Source organism: Sesamum indicum, linkage group LG4, assembly GCF_026168435.1.
Source record: "Sesamum indicum cultivar Baizhima isolate 11 linkage group LG4, ASM2616843v1, whole genome shotgun sequence".
Lineage (NCBI taxonomy): Eukaryota > Viridiplantae > Streptophyta > Magnoliopsida > Lamiales > Pedaliaceae > Sesamum > Sesamum indicum.
Genome location: NC_142660.1, coordinates 8,492,434 through 8,505,794, shown reverse-complemented (window position 1 = coordinate 8,505,794; position 13,361 = coordinate 8,492,434). Strand labels below are relative to the sequence as shown.

At 32.8% G+C, this 13,361-nt stretch overlaps 1 long non-coding RNA gene across 1 annotated transcript; it reads right to left on the bottom strand.

Annotated features, from left to right (window-relative positions):
* Positions 1-1,881: 1,881 nt before the first annotated feature.
* Positions 1,882-3,521, bottom strand: LOC148788396 (uncharacterized). The gene is made up of 2 exons (XR_016065369.1): positions 3,458-3,521; positions 1,882-2,080 (listed from the first exon to the last, which is right to left on the bottom strand). It is a non-coding gene; the product is annotated as an uncharacterized LOC148788396 (long non-coding RNA).
* Positions 3,522-13,361: the final 9,840 nt, after the last annotated feature.

Genomic DNA, 13,361 nt, shown 5'->3' with positions numbered 1-13,361 from the left:
TAATTAGATCATTAATTTGTAATAATCCATTGGATGGATTGGCCAAGAATTTAACTTTGGGCTTAATCTTTTAAATTAATTAGATTAATTCGAAATAGATTTGAGCTAATCAATTTGCGGATTGGATTCATTATAATTAGTAAATGAACTTGTCTAATTAATAAATTAGATTCATTAATTTGTGAAGATGGGCTTAAATTAATTAATTGTTTGGACTTGATTAATAAATTGGATTTATTAATTGAACATGTTTGGGCCTGTATATTTAATTAGATTAAACACTCACATGAATTTTCTTTTGGGTATTTTATTTAATTGGATTATATAATAAGCCCAATAAATTATTATTGGACTTGATTTAATTTGTTCGATAAATTAAAACAAGCTTCGTTTGAATATTAGGTGTGTGAAGTTTAATAAATTAGGTCTTTTAAACATACTACAACACTATGTCAAGAAAAAGTTCTCTCTCTCTCTTAGGAGCACCCATTAACTACGAAGTTCTCTTATTTTTCTCAATGGTTTTGAGTTCTTCTTTAAGCATATTCAAGTTGAGAACAAGAAAAAATTGTTTACACTAACGGATAGTTCAAAATAGCTTTGATTTCTTCCACTAGGTCTAATCCTTTCTAGCAAGAGGGTTAAATCCATCTTCCTATGGTGTGTTGTGAACTTGGTTCAAAGGGGTTCTACACTTGAACTCCCTAAGTGGACGGATCTGGAGAAGGACTTGGAACCAATGCGTGTAGCCAAACAGAAAATGAAGTAAAGGTATTTTTTGTGGTTAATTTTCTGTATATTTCGCTTTATCCTTTGCCACTAATAAACACATGTTTATTTATATGATTTCTACATTTTAATTGCACCTAATGCCCATGAATTATCCAACGGTATACCCCTTTGATCTGCTTTTAATTCCAATAGATTTTAATTTACCATTTTTCATACTTTTGCCGCATTCTGGCCGATCCGCTCCCTTTCATTCAACAGCCAAAGATTCCAAATAATGTTCGCATCTGATGAGAAAATGACCATTCAAAGAGGGAGTGTCCTTGAAAAAATCGGTATGGCTCGAGACTTGGCTAGAATATAACGTAAGTATGAAAATAAGCATTTAAATATTAAATCGAAAGGAAACTAGTCCGTTAATCGCAGGCATTTGGCACTCAACAAGTATAAATAAACTTGAAATAAAATAAGTGGCTTTTTGTAATATAAGGTAACAGAAATGTAACCACAAAATTTTACCTTTCCGAAATTTTACCAATCCAACGAAATTTTCTCTACGTCGAACACACACTACACCACATGCGAAGGGAAAAACAAGAGGATAGGCCCGGAAACGAGGAGCGGAAGCAAGTGAAAAAGAAATAAAGCTAGCTATAAAATACGCGCATAATTAAAAGTAATTTCTACGACCAACCAAGGGGTGTATCCTTGGTGTTCCCGGGCATCCGATGTAGTATGTGGATTAAAGAAAATAAAACAACATATCCAACATACAAGGCTATAGATAAAGAACAAACAAAAGAGATGCGACATTTTAAATGAAACTTTACCTCATTTATGTTTCAACCGACAATCATGCATTCGCCCCTTTATTCACCCTAGGCTCCAACATAGGAGCCCTCTAGAGATGATCCACACCACACCATGGCAAGAAGATTTCGATCTCTTTGCTAGAAGAAATCGAAATCGATTGGAAGAAATCGAAATCGATTGGAAGAAATGATCGAAGAGAACTACATTATTAATGTAGCATCCTCTAATGCTACTAGAGCTATATCTTCCCTAAACGTCATACTTAAAGTAATCCCTATGTTTATATATATAAACGCGCATAACCATCTAATCAATATGCATACGTCATCAACATCATAATAGGCATAATCACCCCACAACATCATATATCCATATCAAACATCACAAGTAATCCCCACGCTTACGTCCTCTATTTATACAAACAAAATGTGATTTGTACTTTAACTGACAAAGAGGAGAAAACTGCATACTGGCCCGACCTACCTGAGTATAACGCATAGAACTAGTCTTCAACAGTCAGACGCCTCAAAGTCTACTCCTGAAAAAAAATGTCAGCAGGCGAGTGAGCCTGCCACTCAGTAAGCAAATAACCAGCCCTATCTATATATGTATACCACATATAACCTCAAACAAGATAAATAGGCAAGATGCATAGAATATATAGTCAATTTGTTTCCACATAATCATCTTTATTATACCACATAGCTATCTCGTAATAAGATAATAAAATTAAACTTCCTTTTTCCTAGTTTGCTTATCAGAAGGTGATATTGTGTTTTTTTCCGTCCACTCAATCTCACTGTTATATAAATTTAAGTGAATCCCCTTGACAACCGGCTCATCAATCTCATTTCGCTTTATAGCTCTTTCAATTCGCATCATAGCTCTTTTATTTCGCAGCATTGCTCTTTTCATATCACATCTTTTTCATATCGCATCAATGCTCTTTTCATTTCATTTCTTTCTCATATCGCATCAAAGCTCTTTTCATTTCATTTCGCCTTATAGGCTTTTCAACACATCAAGGGGTATTTCACGCCACAATATATATTCAATTTCCACCACTCCCTCATTTTCACATATCACCATTCTCGTAAGAAACTAGTAACGTAAAACAATATATCCATATATTCTCATTTTCAGACATCCACAACACATCAAACAACAAACATAATATTTCAACGTATTTCTCATTCTACATACACAATACCATCAGTCAAATCAAATCATCCATCACCCATATACTTTCAGATAAATCCATGTCAGCATGAACTACAAATTCAGATAACAGTAAAATCACAAATAAAGATACATATATAGATAATACTAATTATTTACTTATCTCGACCTTACAACGCTTTTATCTATCCAATAGGTAGTGGTTCGTCTTTACCCCGTATTCTATAATGAGTTATACCACACACAATTAATATATCGAGAATATCATAATTTCTTTTAAATATAATATTGAATATCATTTGTACAATTTCTAATAATTCTTTAATATTTTATTTCTATCAAAATACAAATCTTCATTTTTACTCTTTATTAACATACCATTTGTTAAATATAATTTTAAGAATATTTCTATGAATTTTCTATCAATTTATCGCTATTATAGTCTTTAATTGAACAATAATACATATAATTGCGTATTTGATTAACAATTCCGATGGAATTGTATAAATTAGCTATAGTAATATTCAAATCTAATAAATTTAATAATCTAACTAACCAACGATATCATTTTTATATTCTATTTGATATTTAATCTGACACTATTTTAAATAGTCAAACTCGTAAAAAATATTTCGATTAAATAGTACATCGCTTAGTATAAACAACGTTTAATAAACGGACTAATTAAATAATATAATTATATAAATTAATAGGAATTAAAATTACATTTTCGTACCTCGGTTTCTCTCTTTCATTTTAGGCCGAAAGTGTGTGTGTTGTGTGTGTATGTTTGTGTGTGTATACCAAGAGCAACAACAAAACAAAAAGAAAAGAAAGGGAAAGAGAGAGTGAGGCGGTGGGCTGGTGGCCCACACTTCCCACTATCAATTCTCTCACTCTCTTTTCTTTTATACATATATATATATATTATTATTTACTAAATATATACATTATTTACTAGGGTATATATACATATACTAATATTTGTATATATAATTTACTAATATATATACATAATACTATTATTATATGTTTTTTTATTAGACTTTTAGCAAATACCCATCACATCCCTCCTAAATTTTCTTAATTAATATAAGTTGTCCCAAAATATTATAATGAACTCCAATTTAATCCGTTCAAGGTTTATTATATTCCAATTATGACATAATTTATTTACCAATTAACTAAGTTTTATAAAAAATTATCAATTAATCCTTCAATTATGTATTATAATCTTTGGGCGTCACAATTCTCCCCTCCTAATAAAAATTTCGTCCTCAAAATTTAACTATCTTACCAGCTCAGGGAATAAATATGGTTATTTTTTCTCTCATGTCCTCTGCATAATTTCTACAAACTATTGCATAAAGGGGTTCATTTATGGCTGTGGGGCATTTCTATTTTAGGATTCTAACCCCTGATGTTCTGATCCTGAATCATGACCCTGCACAGACTCTAATGACTCAGTTGGGCCAGCAGCGTTTTCTCTTGACGCTTCCATCCTATATAAAAATACACACATGTGAGTAGATTCCTAACATATACACCTAATGTATAAAATAACATTTCATCTACTATCCCACGGAAATCTAATTCCTGCTCTGATACCATCTAATGTAGCATCCGCTAACGCTACAAGAGCTATATCTTCCCTAAACGTCATACTTAAAGTAATCCCTGTGTTTATATATATAAACGCGCATAACCATCTAATCAATATGCATACGTCATCAACATCATAATAGGCATAATCACCCCACAACATCATATATCCATATCAAACATCACAGGTAATCCCCACGCTTACGTCCTCTCTTTATACAAACATGTACTTTAACTGACAAAGAGGAGAAAACTGCATATTGGCCCGACCTACCTGAGTATAACGCGTAGACCTAGTCTTCAATAGTCAGACGCCTAAAAGTCTACTCCTGAAAGAAAATGTCAGCAGGGGAGAGAGCCTACCACTCAGTAAGCAAATAACCAGCCCTATCTATATATGTATACCACATATAACCTCAAACAAGATAAATAGGCAAGATGCATAGAATATATAGTCAATTTGCTTCCACATAATCATCTTTATTACACCACATAGCTATCTCATAATAAGATAATCAAATTAAACTTCCTTTTTCCTAGTTTGCTTAGCAGAAGGTGATATTGTGTTTTTTCGTCCACTCAATCTCACCGTTATATAAATTGAAGTGAATCCCCTTGACAGCCGGCTCATCAATCTCATTTCGCATCATAGCTCTTTCAATTCGCATCATAGCTCTTTTAATTCGCATCATAACTCTTTTATATCGCAACATCGCTCTTTTCATATCACATCTTTTTCATATTGCATCAAAGCTCTTTTCATTTCATTTCTTTCTCATATCGCATCAAAGCTCTTTTCATTTCATTTCGCCTTATAGGCTTTTCAACACATCAAGGGGTATTCACGCCACAATATATATTCAATTTCCACCACTCCCTCATTTTCACATATCACCATTCTCGTAAGAAACTAGTAACGTAAAACAATATATCCATATATTCTCATTTTCAGACATCCACAACACATCAAACAACAAACACAATATTTCAACGTATTTTCTCATTCTACGTACACAATACCGTCAGTCAAATCAAATCATCCATCACCCATATACTTTCAGATAAATCCATGTCAGCATGAACCACAAATTCAGATAACAGTAAAATCACAAATAAAGATACATATATAGATAATACTAATTATTTACTTATCTCGACCTTACAACGCTTTTATCTATCCAATAGGTAGTGGTTCCGTCTTTTCACTTTACCCCCGTATTCTATAATGAGTTATACCACACACAATTAATATATCGAGAATATCGTAATTTCTTTTAAATATAATATTGAATATCATTTGTACAATTTTTAATAAGTCTTAATGTTTCATTTCTATCAAAATACAAATCTTCGTTTTTTCTCTTTATTAACATACCATTTGTTAAATATAATTTTAAGAATATTTCTATGAATTTTCTATCAATTTATCGCTATTATAGTCTTTAATTGAACAATAATACATATAATTGCGTATTTGATTAACAATTCCGATGGAATTGTATAAATTAGCTATAGTAATATTCAAATCTAATAAATTTAATAATCTAACTAACCAATGATATCATTTTTATATCCGATTTGATATTTAATCCGACACTATTTTAAATAGTCAAACTCGTAAAATATTCTGATTAAATAGTACATCGCTTAGTATAAACAATATTTAATAAACGGACTAATTAAATAATATAATTATATAAATTAATAGAAATTAAAATTACATTTTCGTACCTCGGTTTCTCTCTTTCATTTTAGGCCAAAAGTGTGTGTGTTGTGTGTGTATGTTTGTGTGTGTATACCAAGAGCAACAACAAAACAAAAAGAAAAGAAAGGGAAAGAGAGAGTGAGGAGGTGGGCTGGTGGCCCCCACTTCCCACTATAAATGCTCTCACTCTCTTTTCTTTTATACATATATATATATATATATTATTATTATTTACTAAATATATACATTATTTACTAGGATATATATACATATACTAATATATGTATATATAATTTACTAATATATGTACATAATACTATTATTATATGTTTTTTTATTAGACTTTTAGCAAATACCCATCATGTCCCTTATAAGTTGTCCCAAAATATTATAATGAACTCCAATTTAATCCGTTCAAATTTTATTATATTCCAATTATGACATATAATTTATTTACCTAGTAACTAAGTTTTATAAAAATTTATCAATTAATCTCTCAATTATGTATTATAATCTTTGGGGCGTCACAATTAACTAGTGTATTCTCTTCATCAAAATTCTCACAACTCATCATTTGATCCTAGATCAAAGAGAGTTAAAGAAATAAAAGGGATGAGAGGGGGCGGAAGGGGTGGGCGAATTTCATGGGGAGTAGGGGTGGAGTTTGTGTTCTCTACACTATTCAATATATGTTGTCAACTTACGAATAATGATGATAACACATATATATATATGCTTTACATGGGAAGGTGGAAATGTGTCTGGATATATTCCACCTACCTACAAGGCAACCTCTTTCCTATATGGTATGATCCAATTATGCTAAGAAGGGTTCCGATTACGGTCAAGTTTACACTTTCCAAAAGTGCAATTTGACCAACCCTACTCCAACAATAGATGTCAACTCTATTGCTAGTGGGCCTTAATTTAGTGGATCGGGTTTCATTTTAATCAAATTAAAATAAATCAAAGGATAATGAATTCAATTAAATCCAATTTAATAAATCCAAACTAGATTTTTCTCAATGTTATTTAATCCGATTAAAGACATAAGCCCGATTCTCTTTAATTAATAAATCTAATTGTATTGATTAAGACAAGCCTAATTAAATTAATTTAATTTTGGGTATCTATCCAATGTATCATCCCACATGAAAATAGTCTAATGGCCCGCCTTTTCTATGGGCCTCTTCCTCCGTGGACCTTTTTGCCATGGGCTTGCTTAGAATAAAACCTCACCAAATTTTCTATACTACTCTCATTACATTTAAAAAAGAAACCCCGATCAGAAGTCCAGGGGAGTACATTAGGAGGGATATAGCAAGCCTTATTATTTCAACGCTAAAGGTCATGGGCTTCGTGATCATCCATCCATACATTCCATGTAATGTACATTCCATGTAACATAATAATCCATGATATCCAATATCATATAATAAGTTATACAAAGAAAAGACAGGTTTGTATTTTGCAATTAAAGGATGATCGTAAAAATGTGCATCCAATGCACATAATAAATTTAATTAATTATCAATTTTAACTTTTAGAAAAATCCAATTTTATCCAAAAATTAAAAATAGCATAATTAATAATGAAGGAAAAATTTTAGAAAATCAAATTTTTGAAAAACGACAAAAAATGGTGAAAAATGCCCAACCGTTGGCTGTTGGCTGTGCAGCACGCGCTGGCCCCTCTGCCAGCCTGCGCGTATCCCTGCCTGCTGCTTGCATAGTGCACCCGCTGGCTTAGGCTGCGCGCAAGCTCCCCTACCTGCGCGTGCCTGGCCGTGTGTACACTAAATGCCGCAAAAACAGTTTTTGCTGCGATTTTCCTCCCCTTTTTTTTTTTGTGTTCAACCACAAAACAACAAAAAATAAAACATAACCCAGAAAATTCTTAATTTTTCATATGCTTTAATCATCCATAAATCACAAAAAGTAAACAAGCCATTTTCATCATCTAACCAATAAACGAAAGCGGTAAAACATGCTTAAAAAATCGTAGAAGCACGTTAATCACATAACCATCAGCCCCTACATCGAACCGGGCTTTGGTTCCACTTGAAAGGATCTCGTGGTATGGCCTAGGAACGCACTAGTGGAATAAAAAATGTAAAACGCGCAATAACAAAAAATAAACGCGAGAATTAAACGAATCCAAGAGATGTACCATTGGAATTTCTGGTCGTTTGATGTACTATAAAATAAAAATAAATGGGGCTGATGAGAATATCACAAAAATTGAAAATAAAAGGGTGAAAACGAGACCTTTGTTTTCTATCGTTCGGTTGAAATATTCTTCACTTTAGGCTCCAATGCAGGAACCCTCTAATTCATCCACACCACACCAGAGTCGGGATCTCAATGTCCTCTTTGCTAGAAGAGAACAAGATAAGAAAAATACACCAAGTATATAAAGAGAGGGGGTGGCTGAGAGCCATTGGAAGAGGGGGGAATTTTTTTTTTGTGTTGTGTAATTATGATTATAATTATTTTTTAAATAATTATATTACACACATATATACCTTGTTTGATAATTAAGAATGTTTCTAAATACATTCTATTATCTACAAGGTATATTTCTCTTTATTCCAAATAAATAGTTCCCCAAAATGGCTAGAATTGCACTTCCCAAAATTGCAATTTGCTTTTATCGTGTCTGTGACACAGTCACCTCCCGCACAGACTTAAAATACAGTCATCGTATGCATGTGACTACGGTGATTCTTCAAGTTTGAGACTACTCTGTATTATTGGAGTCGAGGACTCAAGTCATACCAACCAAGCCTCTAAGGCTTCCATATGACGATCCCCGTGAGTTAGTTTAGTCAGTTGACCACCTTATTAGAAATGGTGACCAGAAAGCTAATTAAATTGGCGGTTTTGGAAACTATTTTAGCAATCTTATTAATGTGATGTTATCTTGATGAATGTAGTCAGCAATCATGTGTGGCACAATGTGTTTGTTGTGCTTATTGTTTACGTTGAATGGTGTTTTAACATCACAACAAATGCCCACAGACCAATTGAATAGCCTATGTAGTTGGGCTGCGCATTGGATGACAGTTATGAAACCAACTTTTGAGAATTGGTCTAAAATGTTCCAAGTCGAGGAACTCGAGATTGGGCATCGAGAGTCCTATAGTGACTTGCACTAAGTATCAACTGATTGAACTGACTCGCGGGAATCGTTATATGGAAGCCTTGGAGGCTTAGTCGGTATGACTTGAATTCTCAACTTCGTTAGTATAGGATTAGTCGTTGGACTTGTGGAATCATGACAGTCGCATGCATATGATGGTTATATCTTGGATCTGGCGAGAGATGACTGTGCCTTCAACGTGGTCATTATAAGTCTTGTGCAGTATAGTCAGATTATGTATTAAGGAAGGTGGATTTCATGAAAGAATCCGTCCCGTATCAGTATATGCTGGATATATCTCCTATGCGCTCTGAGATGGTTTAGACTCTCTAAGTCTATGGCCATAGCGATTGGTCGAATAGGAAATGATTTCCTTTCTCGATTAATAGAGTAAACGCATCTTAATTATTCAGCATAGTTGCCTGATCTAGGATGAGAATCGACACCCAATTCCATACCCTAGACTAAGCCCGGGAGATGATCGACGGAAGGATCGTAGTTGTATGGAACTCGAGAGCCTAAATGTTCATGCTAACATTCACCTAGTCTCTAGTGCCATGGACTATTGCTAGACGGCCACCTATAGTGATGGGCGTTTTCGATTAATGGTAAATTGAAAATAATTAATTAAATTAGATTTAATTAATTATTTGTGTTAGGCATAATGCCCAAGTCTAAGGGTGAACCTAAAGATTTACACACAAATGATTGGATATATATAAATGATTGGATCATTTAATTAATAATTATTTTATGGATGGCTCAAGAATTGATTAATTGGATTAATTAATTTTTTGAACTTAACACCTTTAAATTAATTGGATTAATTTATCATGTTTTTCTTAATTAATTGATTGGATCAATTAATTAGTGTTTGGACTTAGATTTATTTAATTGAATTAAATGAATCTTTGAACTTTGTTGGGCTAAAATTAATTTATTTAATTATTGTCCAATAGATTTGGTTGGGCTTGATTTAATTTGATTATCAAATTCTGTGCATACTTGAAGTACAAGCCTATTTGAGGGAGGTTGGAGCAAGTAACGAAGGAGTTGAAACTACTCACCATGATGAACATGATGGAGTGGTTATTTTATCATGATTGAAGGTTATATGCATGTGTGTGTATATGTTGCCTTGAAGGGAAACTTGATAGTTATTGAATTTTAAATTCAATGTATGTAATATATAAAACCACACATATATCCAACATAACCTATCACATAAGCCACGAAATTTTGCTCCCATTTCTCTATCAAAGTATTCTCCCTTTTGTTCTATATTGAATTTGATTAAAGTTAGAACATAAAGCAATCCAAAAGCACTAAACAATAGTGTTTGTTTGGAGTTATTTTTCTTCTTGTTCTTTGTTCTATCTAACAATAGAATAAGAACTATATCTATTCCATAGTGTAGTGTGGACAAATTAGATGAGTTCTAATTTAGATCCTAAAGTGAACGAAAGAGGAATAAAAAGGGACAATGCACGTTGTTGTTCATCTAAAGAACAAAAGGGTTCATGTTATATTTTTGAAGCGTTTTAATTTTTTTTTATTTTACGCTAATGCCGTGTTTAAGGGCCATATCGATTCTTCCAAGAAGGGGGTTCACAAGTCTAAGGACCTTTGGCAGGTTAACACAATTAGACTTGAAGTGGAGAATCAAACTGGTTGCAGAATTAAATCCTTCGATTAGATCGAGGTAGTGTGTATTTAGTGGGGATTCTTGAAATATCTGACGAGAATGGAATTCTCACTCAGTGGAGTTCTTCTTTGGAGTGCCACAATTGAATGGTGCCTCTGATAGGGATGGATCAAACCTTTTTGGACTTGGTTCAGTTGTTCTTTCACTGAACTGCCTTGGCACACGTGGCATGGCAAGTCTGAATGGTGTCTCTGATAGGGATGATCCTGCATACATTAAAGGACTAGTGGGAGGCAAACTAGGTTTGTACAGGTTCATTTGTTATCCTAAAAAAAATTGAATTTAATTGGATAACTGACATCAGGAGTAGCTCCTTGAGGAATCAAGTGGAAGGACACCTCAGTCAAATGTAGCAAACATCATTTTGTAATCGCATTCTTCCACCAACTCACTATATTCCAGCCTCCCGAGGAATGACTATACCTTAGTTACCTATTAGGTACAGGTTTATGAGTCTGGCTAGTCCATTAGATTATAATCCAAAGACATAAGGAGAAGCGATGTAGGATATCAGGTTTAATGAATGGCTTGGAGCCATGAAATTCAACATGAATTAGAAACTAGGTTTGAAACTTCTTGTATTTGGAATATTCGTTTAGACAAGGTCATACAGGGTATGACTCAAGTCAAGAATGAGTTGGAAGGTCAGTGGGAGCTTAGCTGTTTTCCTTGTCAAAAGAATCTGTATGGCCCGGGAACGCAGTGGAAGCGTGAAATGGAAAAAATTAAAACAGTTCAAAGGGGTGTTCCATTTGAAATTTTTGGGTGTTTGGTATTTTTCAAAAGCATAATAACAAATATATAAGCATGCTAGACATGTGCCTAGAGGATGAAACAAAAGGCACATAAATATAATATGAAACTTTACCTTTTATTTCTATAGATAAGTAGCAACGTGCATTGTTTTTCTTTTTGTTCCTGTTTCGTTCACTTTAGGATATAAATTAGAACCACTCTAATTTGTCCATACCATAATATGGGATATATATAGTTTTTTTTCTATTGCTAGATATAATAAAGAATAAGAAAAAAAGCAACTCCAAACAAACACTATTGATTAGTGCTTTTGGATTGTTTTATGTTCTAATTTGAATGAAATTCAATATAGAACAAAAGAAAAATATTTTCAGAGAGAAAAGAGAACCAAATTCGTGGCTTGTGTTAAGCCAAGTTGGATATGTGTGTATTTTTGTATATTACATACAAGCCAATTGGATTGACGTTTTTTGGAACCATTTAGCAATCTTTATGAATGTGATATTATTTTGATTAATGTAATAATTATTCATCTGTGGCATCATGTGTTTCTTGTGCTTAGTATTTATGTTGAACGGTGTTTTGACATCACAACAAATGTTTTTTCTTAACTATTCTTGCTTCACAATGTTTTTAAAATTCCATTATTTTATATTTATTCAATTAATTAAATTTATAGATACAATTAACTAAAATTTCATTAAATGAATTTAATTATATATAAAAATTTATGAAAATGTATAAATTTATTTATTTATTCAAATTTATTAAATATATTAATAAATTATAAAAGAAATTATAAAATTAAAAAATTAGGAACGATTTTAGTAATGGTAAAGAAAATCTTACAAATTTAAGTAAATACCCATTCCAAATACCGGCATACATACCGTTTCAAATAATGTTCCTAAACTGGACAAACGGTTTCAAATACCATTGCTAAAACCATTTCAAACTGGTGTTTCAAATTAGTGGATAACCGTTCCTGATGTCATTACTATTCCAGTCTCTAATATGTGTTCCAAATTATATGAAACCGTTCTTATGCCATTACTAAATTAGTTCTACATATGTGTTCCAAATTAACAAACCCATTTTAAAATGTGTTGCATATTGCAGTTCGTTGTTCCTAAATTAATCCCAATTAAAAAAAACAGTTCCAAAATAATTGCACGAGCATTACAAAACCCGTTCCAAAAGCTGCCGAATAAAAAGAAAAAATTTGGACAATTTCGACATTATGAACGATTTTTTAAGACAGTTACATTTACCATCCCAAATAGGAATGGATTTTTCGTAATCGTTCCTAATTTTTTGTAATGCCGACTGTAAGGACGGATACCCATCCCTTCCAGAATCATTCCAAACTCCACTCCAAATAAGTTCTGTGGTCCATCAATCGTTCCAAATACCAAAACAACTGTTCCAAAATCCGCTCCAAATCCCGACGTTTTTTATAGTGTAACTCGTGGAAGCTTTGGAGGCTGGTATGAATTGAGTGCCCAACTTCGATAATATGGAAGTAGTCCTCAAATTTGAAGAATCATGGCAGTCACATGCACATGATGGTTGTATCTTGGATCTGTGCAAGAGGTAATTGTGTCACAGACATGATCATTATAAACCTTAACCAGTGTAATCGAATTTTTAGCGAGGAGGGTAAGTTCAAAGAAGAGGGTCCGTCCAATATCAATATGTGACCGCGGTATCTCTTATGCACTTGGGGACGCG